Source organism: Ursus maritimus, unplaced genomic scaffold (genome assembly GCF_017311325.1).
Source record: "Ursus maritimus isolate PB19 unplaced genomic scaffold, ASM1731132v1 scaffold_21, whole genome shotgun sequence".
In the NCBI taxonomy this organism is placed as follows: domain Eukaryota; kingdom Metazoa; phylum Chordata; class Mammalia; order Carnivora; family Ursidae; genus Ursus; species Ursus maritimus.
Window position 1 is genome coordinate 33,048,157 of NW_024424564.1, and position 16,232 is coordinate 33,064,388.

Genomic DNA, 16,232 nt, shown 5'->3' on the forward strand with positions numbered 1-16,232 from the left:
AGGGATTAGAGGAGAATAGAAATGTAAATAAGAATACGTGGAGAAAGAAGGGAAAAATCTACGCTCAAGAATTTATGGGCAGGAGCACCTGGTCAGTAGAGCATGCAACTCTTGATCTCAGGCCCCACACTGGGCATTAGAGCTTACTCTTAAAAAATTGTTTTAATTAAAAAAAGATTTATGGGCAAAAAAAATGTACTACAAAATACAGTGCTGACTCCACTGTTCCTAAAATGATAAAATGTCAGTAAATAAATCATGATCATGAAAATGTAGCTGATACCAAATGTTTTAAGACCATATAATAAGTTGAGAAATATGAAAAGGCACTGAGTCTTACAAATTGTGAAAAATTCATTTTTAAATGTCACATCTCAAGATGTCATCAATCCATAATCTCTGATTTCTAAAATAAATCTAGTTCTTACAATATACCTACTATAACAGAGGTATAATTTTAAAAAGGTCAATATCTTTAAATTGTAAAAGTAGATTATAAAGCAGTTTTTATTTAATTACAGTAATCCCAATGAAAACAAAATTCCTGGTCAACTGTATACATAAACTATCAGGGTAACAAGGATGACAATAAATGCACTGTACTATCCTTTGGGGTGCAATTTTGTACTTTACTTCAGTAAATGCATTTAACTCTAGCACTATACAGCTAAAGAGCTCAATTTCATTAAGGACGAAATTTTATCATCTAAACCAAATTTTACTCTTGATTTTGACCAAAGTTTTCAGATCTTTTGAAACATTTTATTTACATATAAATACTGTGATTTTATATTTCCAATTTGTCTTTTTTTTTTTTAAGATTTTATTTATTTATCCGACAGAGATAGAGACAGCCAGCGAGAGAGGGAACACAAGCAGGGGGAGTGGGAGAGGAAGAAGCAGGCTCCCAGCAGAGGAGCCTGATGTGGGGCTCGATCCCATAACGCCGGGATCACGCCCTGAGCTGAAGGCAGACGCTTAACCGCTGTGCCACCCAGGTGCCCCCTCCAATTTGTCTTTAAGATAACAAGTTAGAACAATTTACATGAAATTAAAAAGGCCCAATAATGCCAAGTTGGCCTACAAACTGCTTCTAGATTCCTCACACACAAATACCACCATCATGTACAATACTCAAAACTTTTGATGACTTTTTATTTTATCCTGTCTCAGAACTGATTGACTCCTTCAACAACGATGACTAATCTGACCCTCATTGACCAGTTCCTAATCCCATTACTTCCTCATTCAATTAAGCAATACCTAATTTGGAGGGAATACCAAAAAAGTATGGTCCTCTGAAGCACAAAGCCAACCAGAAAGGTAAGAGATTTATAAGCAATTAATCACAAAACAATGAGTTAAGTACTATGGTAGACATAAATGTTATAGCAGAATCACCATAACTCCACCAAAGTAGATCAAAGATACTTCAGAGGAAGTGACATTTATCCTCAAAAATGAGAATTTCTCTCAAGTGTCACAGCACTGTAATACCAATACATCTTTATATCCTAGCACTGACCATAAATGCTAGAATAGAATAGGCAAGCACACTTTAGACATGGATCCGTAGATGCATGGAGCGATGGAAGGAAGGAAAGATAAAAAGACAAACACATACATAAAGAAAAATGAGTAACTGCTAGATTAAAACAGGCAAAATTGGACTTAATAATTCAGATGAGGCATTCCAAAACCCTGACATATGAAAGTAACAACAGGAAAAAATAAATCTAAAGGATATTTAGGAAATAAAATTAACAAAATTTGGTGTGACAGACTGGACTAGGGGGAGGAGAGCACAATAGAAAGGATCATCGGCCAAAGTGACTAGGCTGATGGTGGTGCGGTACTGTTGGCTGGGAATGGAGGTAGGGGATAAAAAAAAGTTCAGCTCTGGTAAAGGAGCACTAAGAGGCAGTATCTGGGAGGTAACTAGAAAGGAACTCAGTAAGAGGTCTGGATTAGAAATAAACATGTGGAGATCCTCAACATATAGGTAATAAGAAGAAAGCATTAAATATAGATGAGATTGCACAGGGAATAGGTAAAACAAGAGAAAAGGACCAAGAGCAGAACATTCCAGTCAATCAGCATTGCTGTTATTTCACATATCACAATACTACCTCACAATACCACCTCATTGTATAACATATACAATGACTAACACAATGCCTAGGACACAACAAATGCTTTAAAATTCTGATTATACATACCCCAAACTGAAAAACAAAATGTATTAAGTATAATAAAGTCATAAAGGATCACTTCTTAAAAATAGTTCAATAAGGGGTGCCTGGGTGGCTCAGTCGGTTAAGTGATGGACTCCTGATTTCGGCTCAGGTTGTGATCTCACGGTGGTGGGGATGGAGCCCCACATGGAGCTCCTGGGGCTTTGCTATGAGCATGGAGCCTGCTTGAATTCTCTCTCCCTCTCCCTCAGCACCACCCCCTCACCCTCCCCCCTCCTCACTATCAAAAAAAAAAATTTTTTTAAGACTAGCTCAAGGAGGTAAAATCTGCTTAAGGAACCCAAAATTTACTTCAAAAATCAATAAAAAGCTTCCTTCCCACCAGAAATAGCAGTACAACATTAAAATCTGGAATTATGAAAAAGATTTTAAACATAATACTTAAAAGTACACATTAGCTAATTTTTTTTTACATATTAGCTAATTTAAAGGATAATGCCTCTAAATTTGGAGTAATAAGAGCTTCAGTGTTGTTACCTGATTTTTCATATTAATTTTTTACCAACCTTTATTTAATATTAACTCACACTATTAACAAATACTAACAATTATAAGAATAGAAGGACTAAATATATGTTTGAGAAGACCAAAGCGAGTTAGTAACTAACCTAGAATATAGTGAAATTATTTTTGGGTCCTTTTCCCACTGTTTACAAATATGCATATAAAATTGAGTATTCTTGAAAGTATTTACACTAACAAGTGCACAAAAAGAAACAAGGATGTGCTATTAGAAGGCTGACAAGGGGCACAGGGGTGGCTCAGTTGGTATAGATCCATACTGGGTGTAGAGCTTACAAAAAAAAAAAAAAAAAAAGGAAAAAGAACCCGCTGATAAAAACCTTTTTTAAATTAACTTATGACAACAAAACAAAGCAAATCTTTGTTTTTCCACTTTAACGGACTACCTTTAGATCAAATCAATAACATTTTCTATTCTTCAAATGGAATGAGATAGGATATATATCAACAATACTAATTTGCAATATTTTCATCATACAGGCTAGCTTTCAGTGTAAAAAGTTATTGCCAAAAGTGTATAATCTGATCTAATATTTCCACTGCTGGTGGTATACAGCTGCATATCAATAAAAGCACAAGATCAAAATTTATGCTTTAAACAATACCAGAACCAAAAACCAATAGGTAATTATACGTGTACAGATACAGATAGAAAATTTATCTACCTTAAGGCAAAATTCTCACCTAATATTGAAGCAACCTATGCACCACGCATCTGGACTGTCTTCTCTTTTATGGCATATGCGTAACACAAACTAATTTTAACACTTGTAAGATCAAAATGAGTAAGTAAACATAAAAGTAAAAATGAGAGCAAATATACAGTATAATTATTTTTGCTTTTCAGGACCTATATTCATTTTACTTTGTGCCCCAACAGCTCTAATTGATAAATCCATGATTAAAATAAGTCTACAAATATTTTCAATATCTTTTTAGTACCTTTAATTCATTTTGAGCTATAAATTCATTCTCTCATACATTTTGTATAGATCAATTTTTTTGTGTGTACTAAAACTAATTCAATGGAATTTAAATCTAATTTTGATGAGCTTTTTAATTCACCACTTCTTTGTTCTTGCTCAGCAGACACAGAGCATGAACTTTTTAACATCACATCCCCATGGAGGCATTGTAATAAAGTGGTTTGAACACCAAAACTGGAACCTCAGCTTCACCATAGAGGTAGAACCTAAGAGACAATTAATCTAAGGCCTCTATGTCCTCATTTGAAAAACAGGCACAATACTCAGATGATGGGCTTACTATGAGGATTTAACAAAGTAATACCTGGCATGATACCTAGCAAAAGAAGTTTAATTTCTTTCACATGTGTATATCAAAAAATAATTTAAAAGGACTTTGGAGAGCAAGGTAATTTTCATTCATCCCAATATGCCACGGATTTGTAAATCTACCTCCTCACATACAGTATTATTACATGTTACTGCAGAACGTTATTGATAGGAGGCACCCCCTCTTAGATTTATTGGTGGGTATTTACTGGTTTTCCAAGTGGGCCAACGGACAGAGGAAACAGGCTAGGGAAGGTAAGCCACACTCAGATACATTCAATAAGTTTTTCTGACCCTTGGCAATTACCCTTCCCAGGTCAATATTTTGCAGATATGAAAGTAACTATCTACTAAAAGGCTGGGAGCAAAATAATGACAAAGAATCCACAAATGACAGTACGAACTCTTGGCTTGATATTGTAAATACCTCATTAAAAAAAAAAAAGTCCTCTCCCTACCAGTTTAAAGAAATTGCCAACACTGTAAGTTGAATGCTAGTCAACTATACCAAGTTTTCTATTTAGGCAATTTTTTAACCTCACAAATACTATATAAAGCGTAATTTTAAATGCCATAAACCTATTGTTTTATCTTTGTCATTTCAAACACAAAATGCCATAATCAGTTTACAAAGTGCACTTTAAATAACTTTCCCATTTAAAACTTTAAGGAAAAATTACACATTCAAAAGTCAGAGAACCTAAAACTACTCTTCTTCACATATATAAAAGGAGGCAATTTTTAAAATAGATAAAATACTCTAATGAAGCTGAATTTAACATATAACGTCCTTTTTCTACAACACAGCAACACATTCACTAAGTAATTATCCTCTGAAGTACAAAAGCTATAAAAAAAAAATGCCATGACATGATGCTGCAATTTTTATAAAGATTAGAGAACAGTAATAAAGATTCAAAACGTAATGCTTTATAAGTATTCAGCACTATTAGACAATAACAAAGAAAATACCGGGGAAAAAATTTTGTGTTCACAGATAATTTTTCCTAATATTAAAGGAAATCATCTTCACTTCTGAATATCTTCCTCATTTGCCATTATAGTTTCTACTATTTACAACAGCTGCAGTTGTTTAGTACTATTTCATGAAAAAAGAGAAAGGAGAAAATATTGCTGAAAATAACGGGAAAAACAAAAGCCTCAACAGAGTAAATTATTTTATATGCCTTCTCTTTCCACCGTAATCATCGGACTGAAGGAATATATGAAAAACTATATATATTAAAATCTGTTTAGTCAACACAACTATTCTGCACTACAGAAAATAAAATTTAATTTTCCTATTTTTTGTAAAACCAATGACTTATTAGAACAAGATTACTGGTGTACAAAGCTACCACCATATATTGGATCGCTACCATACACTGAATCAATTTGTCCAATTTCATCTTTTCTGACTATGAATCTTTCTCCCTTCAGGTAACCAGAGCACATCTGGCAGGCTGCACTATTTCAAGTAACTAACACCTGAAAGTGACTTTATTGGACCTTAGTTCAAGGATGAGAATAAAGTATTTTATAGAAGCTTCTTCTAGTAATAGGAAAATTAGGTTATTAATAAGGCTTCATACGCTTTTTCTGATTGTAAAACGAATATAAAAATTTGGAAAACACAGAACTGTATTTTTATTCATCCATAAATCCCACCACCCAGAAATCTTCATTAACTTTTTAGACTTCCTTCCAAGAATTAAACTTCAATAATCTAATACTAATAAATATGTAGGAAAAAAACCAATGTACCTTCGTTTTGGCCTCTTGATAACTGTTATACAAAACACTGATTATTAATATGACCTGTTAATTTCACAAAGATATCTGAAAAGTGTTAAGTGGCGAGGGTGGGGTAGGGAGTCCCACAATTCAGAGACTGCTCCCTAGACTGAAATCCCTTTCACAATTTTTATAGCGTCAACATTTTAATGTCAGCAAGATATGACTGTTCTTAGAATAATATCAATAATAACTTCACTATATCAAACAGGCTTTACTTTAAATTTCTTTCCATTCATAATTCAATGTCTATTTTCACTGTAAAAAACAGTAATATTTTAAAACAACTTAAATTCAAAGACTCAGCTATTTTTTTTGAAGTCCAGCATTCAAACTGCTAGTGTTTCTGGCCTATGAGACAGTCCACCAGAAAAAAAGGATAACGTTTTTATATGCCAAAATTCTCCATCATAAAAAGACTATTCCTTAAATATAGCCACATTTTTTCTTTTGTTACAACCGATGTTTATGGAAGTATGCAGATGTTAGAATCACAAAGACTGATAGGACTTCATTAAAAAAAATTTTAAAAACCAATGACACTGCTAATTTTTTTCTTAAAATTTGATTCAACCTTATTTCTAGCTTCAACGGAGGCTTTCGTTGACTGGAGGCATCAAAGATTTTTAAATTCCATTCATTTTCTTCTGCCCGATGGTTAACAAAACAAGTCTAAAATACAGTAACTCAAATTTGTTACTTTGACCTTCTTACACAAGCGCCTTTTAAAAGAAATCCCTCAACGAAGACTCAAGAAAGAATCAGCAAAGTTTGAGGAAAGAATTGTCTGTCTTTAAGTCAAGCATTTCCTGATAAGTGACAGAAGGTCTGGCTGCCAGGAACACACTTTGCTGACCCTAGGAATAACCAAGACACTAAACAAAATTTGCCACTTTTGTTATCTAGAAAACGTATTTAGCTAAGAGGTGAGAAAGCATAACCAACGACGTGTTTTTAGTGGACGAATCAATATAAAGGAGGAGTGCCACGATTTCAGCTATGTTTTTGCCATCTTTGAAGAAAAGCTAATTGTTAGTGGCCATGTGACATTATGAGATCCCAGAAAGGAAAGGGTGGGAGGGAGAGAGAGGAGTTCAAGGCAGTTCAGGGTCAGAACAAGCTCAGGCATCCTGTCATTAGCAAACGTTCCCCCAAGCTGAAGGCAAAATACTGCTTACCCGAAAAGGAGTGGGTGAAAAGTAGGGGGAGAACGAGGGGAAAACCACAAGAGAGTCAATGTGGCAGTGAGGGGGGGACAGGAGGCAGGGAATCTGGAGCTATCCAGCTGAGTTGGGGAGCAAAAGCACTGGGCACAAAAATGCTGAGAATAGCAACTGCAGCGGAGACAATACTTGGCAGCTCCCCATTTTTCCCCCTCCCCATGGGTTCTTTGGGTTTCCCACACTCCCTCCACCTCAGCTCTTGACCAACACTCAGGGGTGTGACCCGCCAGCGGGAGGCTGCGGTGATCTTTGTCTCGGCCGGCTCCCCACGCGAGGGCTCCTCCTCCTCCTCCGCGCTCGCCACCCGCTCACACCCCCGGCGTCTCCAAGGAGCTAGAAGCGCCGCTGCCGCAGCCTCCTCGCCCACCTCCCGCGGACTAGCACCCTTCCTTCCCCTCAGCCGCCCGCGCCTGCGGCTCCACCCCCGCCGAGGGGAATCTTTGTGTCTCGGGGGACTTTCTGCCTCTTTCCTCCGGGGCCTCGCGGGGAGACCGGCCTTCCCCGGAGACCAAATGGGCAGCAAGCACCGGAGGTGGCGGCGACGGCAGGCGCCTCCCTCGAAGGAGCCGGTCTGATACCCCACCCCACCCCCGGAAATGCCTCGGCGACCCAGGGTTCGCGCTGGACCAGATGGGCGACAGGCACAAGCGAGCTCCCCTTGCCGCGCCTCCCTCTCTCAACTTCCCGGCCGGGCCTGAGCCTCCCGCGCCCCCAACAGCCGGCTGCCCCGGCCCTCCGTCCCAAGCACGCTCCCGCCCCCTCGGCTCGGGGTCTGCCGGGCAGCAGGAAAAGCCCCGCGCGGTCGCAAGCCGCCAACTCACCAGCAAGTGCGGGGGCCGCGTCGCGAGGCGAGGCGCGGAGGATAAGCGGCTCCGCCGACGCCCGCGGCGACCGGATGCAGGTCCGGGTCCCAGCGGCTGGCGGACCCGAGGCGCCTCCGAGGCGCAGGCCTCCGCTGCCGCCTTCCGGCTCTCGCCTAGGGTCCGGAGCCTCCGGGAGGGGCCGCGGGTCCCTCACGCGTTGCCAAGCCCCCCGGACAACATGGCTCCCGGGCCGCCGAGCCGCGCGGGCAGCCCACTAATCCCCTCGGAGGAGCTCGGGCTGGAGCGAGGCTGGCAGGGAGGTGCCGACGCCCGGCTGAGGCGGCCCGCCCGAACGAGGGCTCCTTCTTCTCTGCGGCCGGACCGTGAGGAGCTGAGGAGACCGCGGGAGGCCGCTTTCGTTCGCTGCGTGTGCGTCGCTTTCTCACTCGGCGGCTGCGGATTGACGCCTCCGCCTGTTCCCCGGAGGAGAGCGAGCGAGCGAGCGAGCGAGCGAGAAAAAAGACTTTTATTGAAACGATCCAACCAGCAGCAGCTGAGAAAAGCGACCCGCCGCGGGAGCTTCCCCCACCTCCGCCTGAGCCGCTCGCCGCGGGCAGCGCGACCCCTGCTGGCGGCAGCAGCAGGGCGGAGCTGACGGTCCGGGGGCGGGGCCTAGAGGGCGAGGCGGGGTATCCCCGGGAAACCCCCCGCCCCGAGGTGGGGGCCTTGTTCTCTCCTGCCTGGCTTCTGGAGCCATGGGAGGGAGGCGAGAGGGCTGAGATGGTTAGGTAGTGCCACTCCACAGAGCGACCTGTGTAATTCAGCCCCGTCATCCTCCTACCACCCCCCCAACAAAACAAAAACAAAACAAAAACTCTTGCTTAAATTATCCGAGTAATTATGTAATTAAGATACCAATGCCGCAGTTCTCTACTGGTTTTCTAGAGAGTTGATGTCAAAGGGCCCTCACCTGAGCATGTTGTTTTCAACTTTTCTCCTTTTTTATGGGTGGTTGGGTAGGTAGCTTTGCAGCAGTCATTCACGCACGCAGCATTTATTCATTTACATTTAATTTATTTATATTGTGTGCTTGGCAATACACTAGGTCCTCAAAGGACTGAGAGTCTAGCTGGGATGAAAGATACTCAGGAAGCAGTTATAATAAAATTCTGAGCTTTACGAGAAAGGAAATACAAGGTGTTATAGGAGAACAGAGAGGAACTACTGTTACCCTTGGTTAGGTTTTGTTTTCTTGGGGGGAGGGGGTGCCTAGAGGTTGGCCCAGTTTCTGTAAATATTTTTACTTTGTTCTTTCCCAGAGGCTAAAAGCTGGTTCAGGAATGAACAGCAGAGTGAAAGTGAATACAAACTAAAGTAATACTGACCCATTTTTTTCCACTAATAAGGACAAAAGCAGAAAGTAAAAACAAACAAACCCCTAGAGGGAGATAATGAGAGGATAGAAAAGACAAGAATGGGGACCGGATGTGGACAACCTAAACAAGAAAAAATTTTAAACCACATAAAAATCTGTTAAAGTGAGATATAAATATTTTTCCATTTCAATACTCGGAAATAGACTTTGTAAGTTTTTAATGCAATTTCAAATCACACTATGTCCTAAGGACTCTGATAATTATTTTCTTGGATTCCTGGATGAATCCTTTCCCTCTAAAAATACTGCCTCCTGACTTCTTTCTCTTATTTTGTTGGGCAAAGTTGAATGTATCTGCTGTAATATCCAACAAAAATCATACATTTCAATCAGACTTCTCCTATGTCTCTAAAATTACCAGAATCCATAAATTAGCAACATTTATGCTCTGCACATATTTAACACTTGCTTATCATTCCTATACGAATGCAAATATAGAACACAACCTTTCCTTTAGAGCAAATGTGCTTTTTAAAAAAACACTGTTAATGGGGCGCCTAGGTGGCTCAGTCGTTAGGCGTCTGCCTTCGGCTCAGGGCCTGATCCCAGGGTTCTGGGATCGAGCCCCACATCGGGCTCTTCTGCTGGGAGCCTGCTTCTTCCTCTCCCACTCCCCCTGCTTGTGTTCCCTCTCTTGTTGGCTGTCTCTCTCTCTCTCTGTCAAATAAATAAATAAAATATTTAAAAAAAAAACACTGTTAATGATGCTCTTTCGATTTGTCCAAGTCAGAGAACTTTGTAACATACAAAGAATATAGCATCACTGTTAGATAGCATCATTTTTAGAGGTCTTTTAAAGTTAGAGTTAGAAAAATTGGTATTTTATAAGGCCTACTTACATGCCGAGCATTTTTTACATCCTTGCTTTATTTAAAAAAAATAATTGTCCTTTTTTGGTCCCTTAGTAAATATTAAAAATCATTCAAAAGTGAGTCTGCAAAACGACATCCTGAGTTTCGACATACTGAGTTGCACATCAATAATTCCCCTTTTATATTATTAGATTGGAATTACTCCATTAGAAATTGAAAGATTGGGGGCGCCTGGGTAGCGCAGTCGTTAAGCATCTGCCTTTGGCTCAGGGCGTGATCCTGGCGTTACGGGATCGAGTCCCACGTCGGGCTCTATGCTGGGAGCCTGCTTCTTCCTCTCCCACTCCCCTGCTGTGTTCCCTCTCTCGCTGGCTGTCTCTCTGTCACATAAATAAATAAAGTCTTTAAAAAAAAAAAAAAAAGAAAGAAATTGAAAGATTGTCCCAACTGCCTCATCTAAAATAGCTAAAGAGCACCCTTTCTTCTTCCTGCATCTTTTATTACCATAATAAACATTTCATAATTAAAACCGAGATAATGATTGTATTGATTAATTTTTTTCCATCAAAAAATATTTACTGACTGCATATGATGTGCCAGGCACTGTTCTAGGCACTGAAAATATAGCAGTGAACAAAACAGACAAGATATTGCCATCATGGAACTGTTTTCTAGTGGTGGAAATAAGCAATAAACATGTAACTCATTTAAGGAATTCATAAGAACTTATAATCATGAGAAATATACCGAAGAAAATGAAAACATAATGGAAAAGAAATTGGGCAGGAGGAACAGGACTTGGGGGTGAGGTCCAGAAAGACCTGATGAGCAGCTTAAGCTAAAAGCCATGGGTTCTCTCTTTATATCCCTCAGTAGGTTATCTGATCACGAAAAGGTCACATGAAAAAAGAAAATGTGGCATATGCACACAGTGGAATATTCTTCAGTTGTAAAAAAGAAGGAAATGGTACAAAAACGTGGATGAACCTTGAGAACATTATGCTAAGTGAAATAAGCCAATCACAGAAAGACAAATACAGCATGATTCCATTTATATGAAGTATCCCAAATAGTCAAACTCAGAAGCAGAAAGTAGAAGGGTGAGTGCCAGGGACTGAAGGGTGGGAGAAATGGGGAGTTAATGTTCAACAGGTATAAGGTTTCAGTTATGCAAGATGAATACATTCTGGAGAGCTGCTGTACAACATTGTGCCTATAGTTAACAATATTGTGATGTACACTTAAAAATTTGTTAAGAGGGTAGATCTTATGTTATCTGATCTTATCACAATTTAAAAAAAAGAAAAAGTCACATTCAATCAAAATAATGAGTACATTTATTTAGTTACTCTTCTAAACTGATTTAAAATTTGCCCATGATTTTTTTGGCATACTAAGTTGGCTTTTCTCCTGAGTTGTAACATAGACTTTTTTAACCTTCTAAATTATAAAATTACTTACAGCATTTCCTGAACTATGGTTAATAAAGATTCCCTAGCACATGGTGAAAGAGAGGGTTGAGGAAGAATTCCAAGATCAAATCCGCTTGGGAAATGCCACATACTTCATCTGCCTTTGGGAAAGTCACCATGTACATTTGCATACTAAAAACTCGGAGAAGTTCTGGATGGAAAGTAATTTTCTTTCCAGTTAAACCAGTGTATCCCAAAATGTTTTGACCATAGAATAGCTTCATTGCGGGATATAATGAACATGTTGAGGGACATACGTGCTGACGAGCACACTTTGGAAAACTGCTCTCTTGGAGCGTTAGGCATTTACTCTGCAGACTTGGGAAAGGGCATCCTGGAAGGGGGAGAATGTGAAGGTCTTTGAACTTTGGACAGGGAGAGTAGAAGGGGATGTAGTCAGAAAATCTTTGTTGTGCTTCACATTTTGGGAATGACATAAGCCTGGGAAACAAATGTGAAACGTATCTAGATAAGCTATGGAAAAGAGACACCGAAGCTTGTTTTCAGTTACACCGCACCAGTTGTTCTCAAACAATGATCCCTGAATCAGTGGCAGCAGCAATATCACCTGGGAATTTCTTAGAATTTAAAATTCTGAGGCTCCACTCTAGACCAGTTGAATCAGAAACTCTGGGACGGAGCCCAGCAAACTGTTTTAACAAGTCCCCTAGAAATCTGCTACACTGTAAAGTTTGATTGAGAACCACTGCTCTGTGCAGCACCAATACTAAGCTTCCTTTATTTACAAAAACAATTCCCCCATGTCTGAATTTCTGCACCATTTCCAATTGTTATCAGCTGTAAAAAATTCTCAAAGAAATTAGCTAAGTTACCAAACTGAGAAAAAGCATTTTGTCTGATTTCATTCCCTATTTTATTAGGCTAAACCATATGATAAATCTATTTGTTTGGAATAAGAGTGAAGCAAATCAAGCTAAGGGCAGCAATTAACTGTCTTCCCTGTAATATCACCTGAGCAAAATAATTTTACTTTTAGTAAAAACCGTAGATGAGAAAAGAGTAGTATCAAAGGATTTTTTTTAACTTGCTTTGAAAACAAAACAGGTAGCCTCACCTTAACATTTATTTTTTAAAAATATTTTGTACCATACCAACTTTTGCAAAATACGTTATAACATTGCATAATGATACAGCTGTACCCCATCACTTTAAAGGTTGACTATAGAAGTTTTACAGACCCAGCTCTATTTAAAAATCATTATCAAAGTATCTTCATAGACACACAAGTTACAAATTTGGGGAGAGAAATTTCTTTACTGTCTACATCTAAAATTTCTAAATTGCAGAGCTATATTTATCTGTAAAGGCTTGGTAACATCCGAGAGATTTTGTACAGTCCAGAGAGCATTATAAAAAGCTTTCAGGAAAGTGATGTCATGTGTCCTCACAAAGGAAATGAATCCAGGAACCAAACTCAGTCTTGGCAGTTAAGGAAGACATAATTTTCAAACATTATGCTTCAAACTGAAGTTGTTCTCTAGTTGTTGACAAAACGCTCAGGGAGTGTTAGTCTCCAGGTTTCCAGTAAGGCTCCACAGGAGTCTCTATTAAAAGACTAAGGAGGGATTAAATTGTTTTTCTTTCTTTCCTTTTTAAACCTTGTGATACTAACTGCTCTTAACTAGATTGATGTTCTGCCTCCTGAAAGAAATCAGAGGTGTGTTCTTCATCAAATAAAATATACTTAAAGCTGATTTGGGCTTCTGGAAAATTGAAGCACAACATGGAGCAATCTTCAGACTTCACAAATTTCTCTCTTTAAAAAAAAATATTGTTGAAAAGTGGGAGCTAGGGCAATAAAGGCTTTTTCCGTCTTAAGCGTGTTAGAAAGGAGGATGTGGCAATTAGCCATTTTCCCAGGAGCTTGTCAGAATGATCACTGGCCTTTCATCCTCTTAAAGAATGAGAGAAGGGAGGGAGTAGCAGAGACCTTATGGTTTTGTCATCTTCGAAATTTGCCCCAGCGACTTTCTTCTAGGGATGTTTATCAGACAGATGTGTAGACATAATCCATCTAATCTTTAGCTATTAGTTTAGAAGGGCAAGTTTGTGAGTAAACTAACTTTGCCTTGCCCAAGTGAACATGACCATGGGATCACTCATGAAGAGGAGAGTAGAGCAAATAGTTGGTATTTAACATTGAAAAAAATAGAGAAATTAACAATGAAAAAGTGGAAAAAAACAATAAGAAAGGTAAAAAGCAGGGTGAGAGAAAGATTAAGTCTTAGGAATATACTTTTATTTCAGCAATAAGGAAGTCACAGATGTTCATAGGGTTAAACTTCTAGAAAGAAAGACTAGAAAAATACAAAGTCACAGATGTTCATAGGGTTAAACTTCTAGAAAGAAAGACTAGAAAAATACAAAGCTAAGCAGGTCAGGGTTCTAGCCTTGAAGCAGTATTGCATAGGAACTGAGCTTTGCAATAGTTGGATTGAATGGATTGAATGGATTGAATGCCACTGTAAGATTTCGGTAAGTTACTTAACTAAGAGTTTCTCTAAATATAAAACTAGAACAGTAACACACCTGCCAGGTTGTAAGCATTAAATGAGATAATGAATGTAAAGCATCAGTATTGCAACTTTCTCTTTTGTGACATGGATAGCCACTCAAATAACTTATACAGAAAGGGGATTTTGTTTACAGACCTTCAAAAACCATGGGTATTGCAGGCTTCAGAGACATCTTAACCAACAGCCCACACAATGTCATCAGGACCTGGTTTTTCTCCTTTTGGTTCTGCCTTTGGCAGCCCTGGCTCATCTACCCATTAGGTCAAAAGATGGCTGCAATATTTGCAGCTCTGTACTTTCTGGTTCAAGTCTTCCAGAAAAGAGGGAGCAAAATCCCAGTAGCCTGAACATTAGCTCTAATTAGCCCAACTTGAATCGATGAACTGTCACTGTGACCAAGGCAACTGAGTGATGGACCACATATGCTCTATCCTTAAAGCCAAGGTGGAGTTTGCCTCACCTGAATCACATGTGCTGAGAGTATGGGAAGAGAGGTTCCCTCCAAAAAAAAAAAAGAAAAGAAAAGAAAAAATGAAGGCACTCTTATTGTCCACTTAATTAAAATGTGGACAGTCAGGGATAAGCAGAATTTATTATCAGCTGGATCTAGAAAATCTGCCTCAGAACACAATCACTTTGTTTCTCACCTGGGCTTCAGTCTGTGGGCCAACCTCATTCCCTCAGGCTTCTTTACATGCTCACTGACATCCCTGGGACCATGCCCTCATAATGCATAATCCAAAGGAAAGACAATCCATTCAGAAAATTCCAAGGAAGCCCTCTGATTGGCCCAACCTGGGTCATATGTATCCATCCTCTAATCAGAAGAGTCCCACCAGACCACGTGGAATGGAGGAGATGCACTTATTCAAGGGACAGAAGGTGCTATTAACAAATACAAGAGGACAGGGATTCAGGGCAGTCAAAACCACAGGTGTCCACTATAACTGGGTAAATGCAAAGGGTATAATCAGAAATTGCAAATCAGAGAAAGTAATTTTGGTAAGGAGAGCAGGGTCAACCAAGAAGTGCAGGAAATGCGTGAATAAATGGATAAACAGATTGTGGTATATTGATGCTCAGCCTGGGAGGCTACTCGGCAATAAAAAGAAATGAATTAGTGACATAAGCAACAATGTGGGTGAATCCCAGAGTAATGATGATGAGGAAAAGAAGCCAGATCAAAAAGAGTGCACACACTGTATGTTTCCAGTTTTGTAAAATTATAGGAAATGCAAACTAATCTATACTGACAAAAAGCAGATGAGTGGTTGCCTGAGTCTGGGGGAGGGAAGGATTAGAAAAAAGCATGAGGACACTCATGGGGATGGTAAATATGTCCTTTTCTACCTTATTGGGGTGATGGCTTCATCAGTGCATACATATGTGAAAACATCAAATTGGATGCTTTAAATATGTGCAATTCATTATATGTTAATTGTACCTAAATAATACTGTTAAAAAGAGAGAGGGGGGCGCCTGGGTAGTGCAGTCGTTGAGCGTCTGCCTTCAGCTCAGGGCGTGATCCTGGCGTTATGGGATCGAGCCCCATATCAGGTTCCTCCGCTGGAAGCCTGCTTCTTCCTCTCCCACTCCCCCTGCTTGTGTTCCCTCTCTGGCTGGCTGTCTCTCTGTCAAATAAATAAATAAAATCTTAAAAAAAAAAAAAAAAGAGAGAGAGAGCAAATGTGATCCAAAACACTGTCCCGTTTAATGACATTTGAAACTATTATCTGACTTATCTGTACAAGTCTGAACTTTTCCAACATTGTTATAAATGCTTTCTGTAAGTATATCTGTATAGAAGTCACGACATTTAACCCATAGGTGCTTCCTAGCCACAGGCTCATAGGAGAGGTTAACAAAAGCCACAAGCAAGATCCTATTTTTCTTGACAGATTGCTCGCCATGGTGAAAAAGAGTGTAGCAGTGGGCATTACCGAATGTCTCCCATCTACTTGACCCTATATAAAATATTGACCTGGTAAATCCAAAACATCTCTTCAAAGCAGAGTGTAGTATTCAGTAAATGTCAGCTCCTTTTTCTCTTATTTATTTATTTATTTATTTATTTATTTATTTAT

The 16,232-nt window shown here is 39.5% G+C and overlaps 1 protein-coding gene across 1 annotated transcript in view; it reads right to left on the reverse strand.

Moving 5' to 3' along the window:
- The window catches only part of CDK17 (cyclin dependent kinase 17), a 110,723-nt gene extending 102,694 nt beyond the window's left edge, over positions 1–8,029 (reverse strand). Inside the window, exon 1 of the mRNA XM_040637343.1 lies at positions 7,911–8,029. The gene's annotated coding sequence lies outside the window, so the exon portion shown is untranslated. The remainder of the gene's footprint in view (positions 1–7,910) is intronic.
- Positions 8,030–16,232: the final 8,203 nt, after the last annotated feature.